Here is a 16334-nt window from a genome sequence, read left to right on the forward strand (position 1 = left end):
GGGGTGGGGAGTGGGACAGAGTTTGTGGGAAGCTATCAGGATGAGAGAATGTCAGCAGGAAGCAAATCAAGCAAAAGGGAAGCCGGGATCTCTCAAAGGAGCACAAAACAGCCGTGGGGTGCATAACTCCAAGTCTCTTCAGGATGAAAAGCCTAGCTCCCAGGAACTGACACCTTAACTCCTTTGAGGCCATGCATGACCCAAGCTCCAGACGGGACCCAGCCAAGTCTGCTCCTGGGCAAGAACACAATTAGGTTTTCTTTGTCCTCTCACCTGGGCCTCGGAGAAAGCCTCGGATCTGCCTCAGCAGTGTTACCACCATCTATGTTTATTCCCATCGTTGAGAAAACATTCTTTTGTTGTAAGACTGGCAAGTCTGAGTACATATATGAAAATTTTTTCTGCCTGAAAGAATTACAGGGATGGAAATGGAGAGGAGCCTGAGGAAAAGAAGGTCCAGTGACAGGCTCAAAGTGGGATTCAGGTCAAGGGGAGGTCCCAAGGCCTGACACTACTACTGAGGCTATAGAGCACTCACCAAAAGGGACCTATAATGACTGCCCTCCAAAAGACCGAACAAGCAGCTGAAAGAGTCAGATGCAGATATTTGCACCCAACCAGTGGACAGAAGCAGCTGAGCCCTGTTGTTGAATTAGGGAAGGCTGAAAGAGTTTGAGGAAAAGTACTCAATTTTTAAAAGTGAGACATAGTCTAAAGGGTTGTAGAAAAGGTCAGAAGTCAACCAGGCGAAGCTCCGACATTGCTTAGGTTTCACTAGGTCCCTTTGAACTTGACTTTTAGCATATACATCACGAACGCATCTACTACCTTCCCATAAGGCTCAGTGTGCTCACCACAGGCTCCAAGAGCTCCAAGCTTCCCTTGCTGATCCACCTGCCCTTCTCCATGGCACTGGGGACCATTTCACAGCACTGTGTGTGCATAGCACCTAGTCCAGTGGGACTGCATAGGGACCTGTGGCTGCCAATCATTCTGCACCCTCATCTCACCTAGCTCTGCCCGGTTTGGTCTCTCCCTCCAATGTGAGCTCTACTGGGTCACAGTGAAAGCAGCAGAAGAGAAGTTAGCCCTCATTCCATCCCTGCTGACAGAACTGTGTTGTTCAGCTTTATAAATCTAACTTGTCGAGGTCAAATGAACACATGTTAATGCGTAGACTTCATAGGCTTGCAGTTCTCCTCGGCAGGGTACACAGTTAGGTACCATCAAGGCTGTATCTGCATCCAACGGTTCAGAAATTCCTTGTGGAGTCTTCAAGGAGATGCCAGGGAATCTGCTTAAGGTTCCAAATACAGCTCAGGCTGTGTGCTCAACCTCCACCTCCCAGACATGGAACAAAGCCACTTGGAATACTTACGAACAAAAACCATGCAAGCCTCAGTTGTCTATAAAGCCCGAGAGACCAAGATGTCCGTATGCGCCTCAGCAGGGTCATTTGTGCAACAGATCAGTTCAGCCTTTCATTTCTGGTAGGTCTGGTGCTTTAATATCTGGGGATTTGCTGACTCTTACAGTGTCTGGGGACACAGCAACAACCGGGTCCCAGGAGATGTATCCACACTATGCGTCACCATCTGATAACCCTGACTACCCAATACCACGTATCAGATAACTAGAGATAACCCCTAAAGTCAGTGAAGTTGGCCAGTCCTAAGCTCACTCAACACACTTTGGCTGGCCTATCAACCACAATCAAGACCCAAGCCTTCCTTTTACTCTCTCTACCTCCTGACTGACCCTGCCGCTCCCCAGGAGGTTATGCATGGCATGGTATGGTCCTTCCTCATGAGATCTATGAGCAATGGTAGCCGTCTTCTTCTACCGATTGGTTTTGCCCTCATTTTTAAACAGTGGGCTTACACATGTAGTGAACATTTGATAAAGCACAAGTCCAAGTGATTACGTGGAGGGTTGTAGTGACTGTCTCCATGGTCTTTGATAATAGTCACGCAACTGGCAGATGGTACAACTCTGGCTTTCAATCATGAAACCACTGAAAATATTAACAACTTAGAAACCATTTTGTGAAAGTTACTATAAATGTATTCATGTAGATCTTTACTGTGTATTTGGTATGGACCAGGTTCATGGACATTAGACACTGAATGGTAGCTGAGACCACCAAGAGCTTCCAACGCCTAGACAGAAACTACCCCACCCTGTGACTCCTGAAGTCAAACAGTCATTATAGAGTAACGGCTAGTTATGGGGCTGTGAGTGGAGGGGAACTCAGAGGACTCCAGCAAGACAGAAGTCAGAAGGAAAGAAGGACATTAGCAAACACAACTGAAGAGTGTAATGCCTTCCTCTCCAGGAATTCCCCCCTGGCCTCAGCTTCCTCCATTTACCCAGTTATCTCCCATATTAACATTTATCTTAGAAGTCAGGCGTTTGTTTTTTAGATAAGGCACTGGCTCCTTCTAGATAATGGGATGCAGTATGTTCCTGACCCAGCAAGGATGGACTCAGGCAAAAGAGACTGCTGGGCTGGGATATTCTCACATCAGAGGAGAGATCGCCTAGTGGAGTGGTCCAGTGAAGGACAGGCTGAGCAAGGAAAGCCTGCTGGCCATGCTCCCTTTTCTCCAGCTCTTCCCAACTCAGGTTAAAAACAGAAGGGAAAAAGAGGCCTTGCAGATCCTTGTAGTTAGATGAGCTCTCTCAAACTGTTGTAGGCAATAAAGTACAGTAGTGGCTGGGGGTGGGGTGGGGGGAGAGCGCCACTTGCAGGCTGAGCGTGTATTTGGGTAGAGCACTGTAGAGCTAATGAGTCTAGTGTGAGCCCCACTAGCTGCATGTAACTGGGAGAGATTGATACATGGATGGTCCAAATTGAGAGTCTTGAAGTGTAAAACATACAGAATCATGAAGATTTAGTACTGAAATGCAAATATAATTCATTAATGGTTCAAAATTAACAATATTTTGAAATTATGTAAAATAAAACCACTATTAGGCTTAGTCTCATCATTTTCATTTTGTGTTTGTTTTGTTTGTTTGTTTGTTTGTTTGTTTAGAGACAAGATCATAAGATCATTATCTTGAGGCAACACCTCAATCTGCTGTGAGGATCAGAAGGAAAGAGCTGGCCCTAAAAGCAATGGTGAATCGCTGTGCTAGTCTTGACCCAACTTCCTCTGAACTGTTATGTGAGAAAGGAAAACATCAATTTTAAACAACTGTCGAGAGTTCTATTACTCTGAGTCCCAATAGCCCCAATCAAAACAGGCAACGAGGGTCACAGCACAGTCATGATAGTGGCAGGTGGTGGAGTCTGGCATCAGATTCAACTTCAATACAAAAAGAGGAAAAGGGGAGGAGCTAACTTAGTCCTCTCTCTGCACTAGGGATGGTGGGACAGATGCTCTGGCCTCCAACTTGGCCTCCAATGGAGAAAAGAATGTGGGGGAGACAGGTCTTCTTCAGGATCCATGGGCCTCATGGGAAGAAGGAATTACTTTTGTCTTCTTTTAATGGCATGTTCAAAAGCCTTTGTTAATGCTGGTGGCATTGTGTCTAGTTGCCTTGGCTGAAGAGCCTCTTCGTATTCTTCCTCCCGGGATGTCCTTAGCCAGCTGCAGCAGTCACTAACTGTGTGGAAAACATCATAAGTGTTAGAGTGCATAGACCACAATGGGTCTCCTGGGTCTGTGCCCAGCTTCTCGCCGATCCCGCTCCTCATTTCTTCCCTCTCCCATCACCACCAGCAGCATCACTACCCAAACCCACCACAGGTTTTAATCCTCCGCTGGGTGAATAATGGCAAAGCTTGCTCTCCTCGTGTTGATAGATTACTGTGGAAATAGCAGAAGCTTCCACAACTCAGCCTCCTGAAACCTGGGCTGCACAGCTCAAGAGAGGAAACATGCGCTTTCCCTGCCACCCGCCCTCGGGTGCTGGCAGCCAGCCAGTACCATTGTCCAACACTCACTGTGCTGATGGGGGAGCCGTATCCTCAGGTTCAGCAAAGACAATGCTCAGGAGAACGGCTTTGCCTGATAAATTGCCCTGCAGCCAGAAGAGCTGGCGCTAATTTAGTGCTCGCCTCTCATCAGCTGAAATGTTTTTATTTTTGGAGGGAATAGGCTGAGCTATAATTATTATTGATCTTGGAGACAACAATCAGAGAAGGTTTGCATGTGTCCTCAACGAGCAGGGCCAAAAATAGATGCGGTGTCCTGTTGTTCTTGGCCAATCATAGCTTCTTCTTGCCCTCGATTGATCTCATAGCTGACTTGCCACTTAGAGAACCAAATTAAGTTCTACGCAAAGAATTTGGGTGTCTTAATCCTCACCCTCCCACACCCCTTCAGCATTTAGAGAGAAGAAGCCGCTGGGGTCTTGGCCGTATTCTCTTAGAGAATGCCTCACCTGACCGACAACAGATGGATGCTAATGGGATATTTATTTACAGAGTAAAATTAAATTGGAGCTGCATCTTAATGCACAATTTACATAATCAGCTTTGTTCTGAACTGATGAGCTGTTCTCAATAGCACTTGGGACCTTTCTGTCACAGCTGTCTCAAAGCAGCAGCCACTGAGAATGGAGATTAAGTAATTTCCAAAGCTAGAAGCCTTGATGATGCTCTATTATCCCATCCTGGTAGACCTCGTAATTTCTCTAGATACTGGCATGGGATCAAAGATTCATGTTAGTTTCTTGCCACAATATGGGATCAAAGGAAAGATGTTTAATTTGCAATGAGAAAGGGTTAGACACACAGGCTGTCTCCATGCCCACCCTCACTTCTGTAAAATGGATCTATAACGCCTTCTGCTCCCCATAACACTAACGTGCCACACTGTGTGCTTCGTGAACCTGGAGGATGAATTTCACTGTAGTACCTTGTGCACATGCTTTTGGTTCAGGGAGGATCAGATCACAGATGAGCTAAGCCCCTACCTGGAAAGCTGAAAGAAACAGATTCTCCAAGAGACAGCAGAATTATCAAGCCTGGATCCTTAATAGACAAGTTGTGAGAAACTGTTACCTTCACACCCCCACACCAGCACAGAGGGCACTAAATGCCTAACATTGTTCATCTTTCCAAATCCACTGACCAACTCTGTGAAGGCTAGCATTATTTTCTGAGAAAAGTCCTAACAATAGACACTTGCTGAAAATTCAAGTGCTCTAAGTATGCGTTAGGTTACCAGGTTTCCTGTACCTCTAAGAGAACTAGGCTTGCTCTCCTGTCTTTTGCAGTCCAGAAAATCGAGTTCCAGAGAAATAAAATAAGTATCCCCCGAAACTCCTAACTAATTAAATGAGATAGCCAAAACTTGGACTTGGTCTGTCTGGATCCAAAATACAAAGCGCTTGCATGCTGGGCCACATGAACCCTCACATGGCAAACACTGTAGGCCACTCTATTAGCAGAAGTCAGGGCCCCTTTATTAATAGAAATAAAGGATGTTTAAAATGAGAGCTCCATCTCTTGGAGCTATAATTACTAACCTTGAGCATCAGGCAAACACTCCAAGTCCTGAAAAGGAAAACTGATCTGAATTATTTATTCCTCCTGTCATTTATTCGTCACAAATGGTTCCTTCCAAAGTGTGCTGCAGTTAAAATACAATGGGGAAATCAAAATCCATTTCCCCCCCGAGAGCCAGCTCTGTAGAACCGGATCTCAACAAATCGAGGACTCTGTGACAACTGGTTGTCAAGATAAGACTAATTCTAACAGTGTTTTGTGTTCATGGAATCTATTCCTAAGTTCCACTGGGGTCGTTAGAGACCATCAGCACAGTAGGGGGAGTATTCCAGTGGGATTCAGTCATCTAAAGGCTGCCATTCAGTGTGTGATTTTTGGCTCATAGGCATTTCTTGATGGTGTAAAAGGCTACATCTTGTTTATACTTAACAGCCTAACTCCTCTACGCACTCTTGCTCTGGGAAGATCCACAAATACTCAAGGACAAGACTGTGTGATGGATAGGTTCACGACTTAACTCATCCCTGTGACAGAACACCTGACAGAAGTAACTGGGAGGGAAGATGTATTTTAGCTCATGGTTTCAGGGTGGTTTGTCCCATCATTTATGGGGAGACATAGCAGTAGGAGGTGACTGAGGTGGTTTACATAAGAAATATCCTCTGTAGGCTCATGCATTTGAATACTCAGTTCCAAATGATGGAGCTGTTTAAGGACTTTTAGAAAGGGCAAACTTGCTAGGGGAAGTACATCACTGTAGGTAGACTGCAAGATCTCATAGCCTCACCTACTTCCAGGTTACTCTCTCTGCTTAGTACTTGCCCTGGGGATGTGAGTTCCCGGATTTCTGCTCTGGCTACCATGCCTGCCTGCTGCCACACCTCCCTACTATGACAGGACCTTATCCCTTGCAACCATAAGCCCCAATAAACCCTCTCTTCTGCAAGCTGCCTTGGTCTCGGTGTTTTATCACAGCAACAGAAAAGCAGCTGATATAATGACAGACGGGAAGCAGAATACAGGACAGGGAAGGAGACAGAGTCAATAGATCCCAAATGAGCCACTTCCTCTGACGTGCTTCTACCAGCCAGGCCCCAACATCCTCCAGGTTAGTTCTACAGCTTCCTAAATAGCACTATCAGCTGGGGAGCACCATCAGCTGGGGAGCACCATCTGCAACATGAGCCAGGCTCCATGTGTCCAGGAGAGTGAGTACACATTTTTAAGAGGCAAAATTAGGGCCAGTTGACCTCACTTTAGGACTTCCTTATTTCCCATCCGTGGCCCCTTCAGTGGAGGCTGGACGTCTACAGCCTTCAGCTTAGTGTTTGCAGTATTTACTCATACTACACCACATCCAACCAGCACTGCCTCTTGAAGCTTGGCTAATACTGGCCTCCTTTCTCCCCTCCCCCCAGGATCCTCCTCCCTGCCTTATGCTCCTGAGCACTAAACATTCAAGTGACCTTTCTCAGAGAGATTTTACTTTTTCATCAGACTGTCTAGAGATCTAGCACATAAATTTCAATGTGTTTCTGATTGGTTACAATTTCATACCAAGGCAGAAAGCTGGGAGGGAGGTGACCATATAAGCAGATAGAAGAGTGACTCCTAAAAAAAAATATGCCCATGCTCCAACCCTCAGGGTTTATGGAAGTCATCGTATTTGAAAAACAGGTCTTTGTAGTTATAACTAACTTGGACTCTCAGGACTCTTATTTAACCAGGTGGGCCCTAAGCCAGTGTCAAGAAACTGAAGAGAAGTGATAGCCCAAAAAACTGTGGAAAGAGTCTGAGGTAATGAAGCTACAAGCCAACGCATGCTTGCAAGCTGTCTTATGCTGGGAAATACCAGGAAGCACTGCCCCACACATATGCACGCACATACACACACGCATGCACACATACTAGCACACACATATGCACATGCACACACATGCATGCACATACACACATATACACACATGCACACACATACACACATGCATGCACACACACAAGCACATACATACATACACACACAAGCACACACATGCACACACATATACACACACAAGTAGACACACATGTATGCACACACAAGCACACATACACACAAGCACACATACATGCATGCACACACAAGCGTACACATGCACACACACACACACACACCCTAAGACTGGAGAGGGAATCAACCTTATGGGCACCTTGACTTCAGGCTCTGGCCCCAGAGTTGTGAAAACAAACTTGTATTGTTTTAAGTTGCTGAGTTTGTGGTAATCAGTTACAGTGGCCCCGGGACACTAATACAATTACATTCATGAGCCACACAGAGCCTTCTTGCCTTCACAACAAGATGGAGAAGCAGCCTGAGCCCTTGCCATCGCTTTTCAGGAAAGGACTCATACTGTCATGCACATTCGAAGCCCTGGTCCTTGGTCTTGTCACAGAGTAGAGTTGATTGCCTCCCTACCAGCCTCAATATCTATATGAGGAAGAAGATGGGAAAGAAGAGAAGAAAAAAAAAATTTGAGGTTCCAGCTTTGGTAAGAAATCCCACAGGGATTAAAGTACACAGCACCAGGATGTCCTTGAGAGAGAACAAATGTTTCCTAAGATAGCGAGAGGCTCAGTGAAGGGAAGTGGTGGAATAAAGAAACTACACGATGGAAATGAAGCGGACAAAGAGGCAACTGCAGGATGGTGTCCGCAGGTAGAGGAGAGAAGACATGTCACTCAGAACTGTTCAGCAGAAATAGTAGGCAGGAGCAACGCGGGTCACCAGAGCCCTGCATGCTGTTAAGGTTTTCTTCAGAATGAAAGCAAACCCCAGTAGTTAATATAGCCGTTTTCTCATATGTGTGTGTGTGTGTGTGTGTGTGTGTATGTGTGTGTGTGTGTGTGTATATATATATATATACACATAATTTGATTGGGGGTGGGTTTTCCTGAATTTACTAAATTGTCTTTTTTTTGTATAAAGCTAGGTTTATTTTTTACTTTTGTTTTTGTTTCTTTCATATTCAGCTTTCCTATGGGTACTAGTCAGGGTTAGTACAATGTACTCCATCTGCAGGGCAATCAAGTTACCCCCAAAACGATCTTGGCAGCCATCAATGTCTGATTTCCAGAACCCAGGAGTCCTCCTAGGGTCCTTAGGGGGGTCACATGAAGATGGAGCTGTGGACATGCTGCACAGTTGACCCTATCTCCATGTCTTATTTCATCTCTCTCCATCCAGCAGGCCCACAGAGCAGGGAAAACTATCTTGACAGCCACCAGTGTTTGCTGGGAGGAGCCCTGGCCACAGTGTGCTCATGGCGTCTGTAAAGTAGTGAGCAGGTGAGGTGCGGGGCCTGACCTTCTGGGGCTCAGTTCAGGCCCATCACAGATGCTCATGACCCAGCACACAATTTGCCTTCTTTGGTGTCTTAGTTTCTTTTCCTGTGGCTGTGAGTAAATACTCAGACAAGAGAAGCTTAAGGGAGAAAGGTTTACTCTGCCTCACAGTTCAAGGGGGCAAGTCCATCGCAGGGAGGTCAAGGTGGCAGAGGCATGAAACACCTTGTCTCAGCACAGCCGCATTGCAGACAGTGAACAAGCAGTACATGCTACTTCCCAGTTTTGTATCTCTGCTTACACAGCCCAGGTTCCCAGCCAGGGACTCACCCACAGCAAGGCGAGCCTTCTCACCGAAATGAACACAATCAAGATAAACTCCCACAGGCATGCCAGAGGCCAACCTCCCAGCCGATTCCAGACTCAGTCAAGTTTACAAGTAATACTATCACTCCGGAATGAGAGTTTCTGCACAAGTCCATTTACTGGATGAATCATATCAGCAAACACTAATGTGCTCCACTCTTCCATTGTCTGCATCATCTGAATTGGAGAGAGGAGACACACAGAAAGAACATGGAACTCACTACCATACTGTTTCTATCTCTGTGACACTGTATAGATGAAGAACTTGCCACTGGATCTTTGTCACTTACAATCCCAAGACAGTAGGTAGTTCCCATTTAGAATGTAAGGCTTTCCACTCCCGTGGGCCCTGCTGGCCCTCCAACCTCCAGCCTATGGATGTATCTGTCCATGTTTGCAGCCCATGTCCTCTTACCTTCTCCTTAACACTCAGCTCCAGCTACCCCAGGGCCTTTGAATGTGCCATTTTCCTGCCTGGAAAAGTCTCCCATACTCTTTGTATGACAACTCTTTCTCTTCATTCACACCTCAAACAGATGTCACACAGGAGCCCAGAGGGATCCTACTTCTGGTTTCAAATTCAACATGTAAAGTTTTCAGAAGTCACCTCAAAAGTCATTTCTCTCCTCATGGGAGGTGGGCTTTAAAACTGAAAACCAACTATCCTTTTTAGATTCACAGAAACTGAAGTCACCCAGTCATAGAAAACCTCTGCGGCAGAAACCAAAGGAAGGCAGAGTGAAGTCACAAAGCACCAAATCGAAACCTCCTCTGGAATCGGAAGGCTCCAGACAAAAATCTAGATCATAACTGATGAATCACTTCTGAGACTTGAAAAACTCTGGGAAGTGGGTGGGGTCACGGGGTTCGAGAGATGGTTCCGTGACTGAGAGCACCCGCTGCTCTTGCAAAGAACCAGGGTATAGTTCTCCGCACACACATGGCAACTCAGAATGGTCTGGAACTCCAGTTCCAAGGCATCCATTGCCCCCATTTGACTTCCACAGGCACTAGACATGTAGATAATCATATAAAATAAAAAATAAACCAATCTTTAAAACAGAAAAAAAAACTTCGGGGGGGGGGGCAGTCATAAGCATACCCCATCTTCATGCTGTTGAAGTTTTATCTTCAAAAACCTGTCCAGGCTCACAGAGAGAAAATCAGAGAAAAGCCCCTGGCACTGGACCTTTTGAAATATGACAGTATTACATTGGTGTTGGTGCTGTTGTTACTTTGTTGGGTTTTTAAATGCAGGAGTCTTACAATATAGCCCAGGCTGGTCCATACCCCACTATGTAATTCAGGATGCCCTCACACTCATGATTGTCCTGCTTAGCATCCTTAGTGCTAGGATTACAGATGAGGGCCGTCACATCCAGACATTCCATTATTCTTCCTAAGAATTGGTTTTATTAAACCATAGCCTGCTGAGAGCTTTAGCAAAGGCTAAATTACCTAAAAGAAGAAAGATGCCACACCCCCACTCTAGCTCTCTTCGGTCATTCTTTCCTTCCCAGTGGATGGGAGGGAGAACTGGGAAGCACTTTCAAGCCATGGGCACATGCTACTGAAGCTGAGACCTCGGGGGGGGGGGGACGGAGCACTTTGTCATCTCTTTCTCTCATAACATAGACCAATCCCGAAGAAAGCAACCACAGAACTGTGCAGTGGCACTGGTCTGAGATGGTACCCCCAATTCATGTACCCCCCCAATTTACATACTGGACTCCAATACCAGTGTGATAGCATTAAGGAGTCGGGGGCTGAAGGATGGCTCAGTTGACAAAGTACTTGCCACACAATTATGAGGACCTGAATTTGGACCCCAGTCCTCACATAAAAAGCTGGGCATAGAAGTGCATGCCTGTAACCCCAGGGCTAGGGAAATGGAGACAGAAAGATCCCTGGGGCTTGATGACCAGCTATTCTAACCAAATTAATGAGCCTGCACTTCATTTAGAGACTCGGTCAAAAAGTACTGTAGAGGGTGATTGAGGAAGACACCGGATGTTAAACTCAGGTCTCTGCAAATGGAAGTGACAGTCACACTCCACACACACACACACACACACACACACACACACACACACATACACACAAATGAGACTTAGTCATGATTAAGGGATTCGTTCCCTTTTTTTTAAGAAAGGTTGAAGGCTGCCTTGTCCCTTCTGATACCAGATGATGCAATAGGAAGTTATTATCTTCAAAGCAGAAAGCTAAGTTTCCCCGGATAATGAGTCTGCTGGTGCCTAGTAGACTTCCCAGCCTCCAGAACACTGAGCAAGAGCTTGTGTCATCTACAAGCTATCAGTCTGAATTCTTCTTCATAGCCACCTGAACAGATCATGACAGCATCTCAGATCTTAACTCACAAGCCTTAGAGTCCTCTCCTGACAACGCTGACACACTCACTGCCGGCTCTCTCGCAGATCATTCCCTCTTCCTGTGACTTACCTGAGGTCACTTTGCTCATGTACCTACTTGTCTATCACATGTCTGTCCTATTAGAATGTAAACCTCTTGTCAATACACATACTAAATCCTGGACATGGTAAAGGTAAATGACTAATTACATAAACGCAGACTCCCTGGCATGTGTATCATTGCATGCCTTTGCCATGAAGTATACTTTAAGCAGGTTGTTTTTTCTCTCTCTCTTTTATTTTTTTGGATAGTCCAAAGACAATATTTTCATTTTTCTTGAGTACATATATATGTATATGTACTATGTAAATGTATATGGATAGATAGTTGAATTGTATTCTAGTGTGTTCTGTATAAGGAACGATAAGTATGTGCATACTTACCAACAAAGCCATTTCTGTATTGAAAGATGTCAACTAAGGTCACTGGGCAATCTCCCCCTGGTACACATTCATAGAGAAAAAGAAATTTAACATATTGGATAATATTTAGGATTGCTGTAAGATTTAGAAGGATTCTTCCCACAGTTTTTTCTTTTCCTTTATCACATCTAATTTTATTTTACCATTTCCCTCTATGGTGGTTTGTATATGCTTAGTCCAGGGAGTGGCACTATTAGGAGGTGCAGTCCTACTGGAGTAAGTGTGTCACTGTGGGCATGGGCTTTAAGACCCTTGTCCTAGCTGCCTGGAGTCAATATTCTCCTAGCAGCCTTCAGATGAAGATGTAGAACTCTCAGCTCCTCCTGCACCATGCCTGCCTGGATGCTGCCATGCTCCTACCTTGATGATAATGGACTGAACCTCTGAACCTGTAAGCCAGCCCCAATTAAATGTTGTCCTTATAAGAGTTGCCTTGGTCATGGTATCTGTTCACAGCAGTAAAGCCCTGACTAAGACACCCTCCATTCTCCCCTGCCTTGCTTGGTTGCAGCATATCTGGGTTTTGATCCATTTCATGTATGGATGTTCATTAATGATGGAGAATAATTCGTTGGAATATCAGCAAATCCCTGGACTCCTGAAATCAGACAAATGAGCTAAGTCAAAATGATTCTATCATCTCCTACACTATACTGTGTGATTGTTAATTTTCTATGTCAAATTGACTGGGTCATGGAGTTCTCAGGAGCTGGTAAAATATTTCTTCTTGGTGTGCCTATAAGAGATCAGCCCAAACAAGTGGTATCCAGTCTTCACAGGGCAGACAGAGCGGAACCCAGAGGTAGAGGAGGGTGAGTATCTTCTGGCTGAGCTTGGACATACATTCCTTCCTGTCACTCTCTACCTCTCGGCCATTTCTCAGGCCTTCAAACAGAAAGTGTATTATATGGTGTGGTGATTTGAATGAAATGCCCCCCACAGGCTCACAGCAGTGGCATTATTTGAAAGGATCAGGACACATGGCCTTGTTGGATTGATGTGGCCTGTTGGAGGAAGTGTGTCATTGGGCAGGGTGGAGGGGTTAGGCTTGAGGTTTCAAAGTTCAAGCCAGGCCCAATGTCTCTCTCTCTCTCTCTCCCTTCCCCCTGCTGCTGACCCAGATGTAGAACTCTCAGCTCCTTCTCCAGCACCATGTCTGCCTGGACACTACCATGCCTCCCACCATGATGATAATGGATGGAAGCTCTGAACCCGTAAGCTAGCCCCAATTAAATGTTTTCCTTTATAAGAGTTGCTATGGTCATGGTGTCTTTTCATAGCAAGAGAAACCCTAACCAAGGCATACAGCCATCTTTCTTGATTCTCCAGCTTGCAGATGGCAGATTCTCAGTATCTATAACCCCATGAGCTAGCCCCTGCTCCTCTGGCTCTTCGTCAGTGGATGACCCAATACTCATAAGAACGGTAGTACCTAGCAGTCTGTGGTGGTTTGTATACGCTTGGCCCAGGGGGTAGCACTTTTAGAAGGTATGGCCCGGTTGGAGTAGGTATGTCAATATGGGTGTGGGCTATAAGACCCTCATCCTAGCTGCCTGGAAGTCAGTCTTCTCCCAGCATCCTTCAGATGAAGATGTAGAACTCTCAGCTTCTCCTGCACCATTCCTGCCTGGATGCTGCCATGCTCCCACCTTGATGATAATGGACTGAACCTCTGAACCTGTAAGCCAGCCCCAGTTAAATGTTGTCCTTACAAAAGTTCCCTTGGTCATGGTATCTGTTCACAGCAGTTACTATCCTAAGACACAGGCAGTACACAGACACTTTCTGGCTCTACCTTGCCATGCTGCATTATGTACATCCTGTAGAAATTCTTTCTTCTTTACCAGGAACCAGTCAGAAAAATCACCCCCACAGTTTTTCCAGCATCTTTTCACTCCAGTACCTGAATGGATCCATATTCCTTCCTCAGTGGGGAAAAAGTGATAATGTTGCTGGAACCTACCCAGGGTGTGACGTTTAGGGCACTGATGTGGGGTGTCTCTGAGTACCTCTCCAAGCACAGCATCCTGGGTAAAAGCTTCTGTAGTCATTGAACCCCAACAAATTAGATTTCTTTTTCTTTTTATGGTGATACTGTTTACTTTTTCAATAAACATAATTCCCAAGCAGTGATGATGACAGATTAACACAGTTCTGTACAAAATCATCGCCAGGTACGCAGGGGCTCGCTGGCAGCACAGGGCCAGGGAAATGAGTGTCTGGGACCAGTCCACCGGTGTTCTTGTTCAGAGATGCCAGACAACCCCTCCCTTCCCCCCCACACCACCCGTGTTTACAGGACGACCTCTTGTGCCTCCGACCTCGCCGCACTCCATTCACCCACAAATTAGATTTCTAAAGGTGCCATGTTCTCCAACTTCCTATATGTGGAGATGGCGTCGGAGTTGGGTATCCAATAACAAAATGTGAAGTTTTCATAAATTGACTGTTGTATGTTACAGCCGATAGACTTGTTTTCTAATAATTGATTCTGTACCAGCCTCGTTGTACACACATGATCTTAGAGATGGATATTTGCTACCAACTAGTAGTCTACAGATTCTAACAGCTAAAATAATGTTCTCAAGGATATGAGGAGTGTGTGAGGCACCCCGGTATTAGCACCCATTCTACCCTTGCAATCCACACTTGCCTGTCTATCTGGGGGGTCACGCCTCTTCACATCTGCTGCTGTTCAAAACACTAAAGATGGCTGAGAAGTAGAGAATGTTTCCAATCTCTATTCTTCATGATACTTACTTCAGTGTTTTGATGCACGGAACTTAAAATCTTAGCAATTTACTTAAATGAGAAGGTAGAACTGAGCCTCGAGTTTTTAGCTCTGCCAGCACACAAGTGAACATCGTACCCAACCTCCAAATGTTCCCTCAAGTTTCTAAATTAATGAGAATCTAACATGGGCTTAGCATGATACTGGGTAGAAGATAGCTAGGTTTGTCTTCAAGGAACTCTTAGGCTTGAAGGAGAGGCAGACACACAGAAAACTGCTTCTTAGTTCTATAGTGAGGGCCAAAGTGACAGAGGACCTAACCCTAAATCTAACCCCTAACCTAACCCTCACCTCTAACCCCTAACCTTACTCCTAAAGTCTTGCTCTACTCCCAGAGGGGAAAGAACAAACCACTCATCCTTAGCTTGACCTTGAGCTTCTAGGCTAGTTCCCTGAAATAAATGATTCCCAATGGAGTCTTGAAAGGTAATTAAGAATCTAAACATATGCACAAACCCAAAGAACATTTTAAATGCAGAGAACGACAAGGGTGGAGAGTGGTACCCAGGGCTGTATTAGTGCTGCATGAGGCAAGACAGCAGATGATGGACCTGGTAAGAAGAGTGGTCTGAGCATCTTGGGTTCTCTTCTATGCATCTTTCCCGCATCATGGTGCCTGTAATAAATGACGCCCACATGAAATGGGGGGTGGGGAGGGCAGGAATGAATCAGTGAGGCTGCTCACAGCATGGCTGCTCTTTGAGCTAAAGAAATCAATATGCCTACACAGCTGTAATTGAACCCAATGTACTAGTGAGAAAGCTCACTAAAAGAAATAGCGAGCTATTAAAGTCACTGAAGAAAGGTTGTGGCATAGCCAGGACTGCATTTTAAATTGCTCGCCTGGAACAGGGTTAAAAAAAAAAAAAAAAAAGATTAACAGGATTTGACCATCATCATACAGGCAGGAGTAGATGGGGCCCTAACTGGGTCAGTGATCTGACAGAGAAAGAGAAAAGCACACATTCGGGAAGCAGGAAGGGGTCAGGGAGGGGTGACTTGATAGAGTACTTGCTTAGAGTCTTAGGACTTTCAATTCCTGTGATAAAGACCATGACCAAAAGCAACTTAGAGAGGAAAGGGTCTATTGTACCTGGTACTTTCAGGCAATCTCTCTCACTAAGGAAAAGTCAGTGCAGGAACTGAGGCAGAAGACCTAAAGGAATGTTGCTTACTGGCTTGCTCCCCATGGTGAAGTGGAAACTTATGGTTTCTTTGGAAAGTGAGTTATGTCAAATGATGTTTTGCTGGGGCACACAGGAAACCCTGTCTCTTACAGACATAAAGGATACAGGGGAAGTAGAACTGACCAGATTTAATGATTTCATGGTCATAGGAAATAAAGGAAGAAACAGATTGTAGGGCAATTGCCTGGGTTCTGACTCATAGTGAACGAAGACAGAAATCTATCCTGTCTAAAGATTAAAATCTTTCCCCATTCATGAGTCCACTGAACTAAAAAAAATTTTTTTTTAAAGACTTCCTAATCCAGACAAGCAAAAAAGCTCCCTGGGGGCATTTGAAATATTCTTCTTCCTTAAAG

The sequence above is a fragment of the Mus pahari genome, chromosome 8 (assembly GCF_900095145.1).
Source record: "Mus pahari chromosome 8, PAHARI_EIJ_v1.1, whole genome shotgun sequence".
NCBI classification, from domain to species: Eukaryota; Metazoa; Chordata; class Mammalia; order Rodentia; family Muridae; genus Mus; species Mus pahari.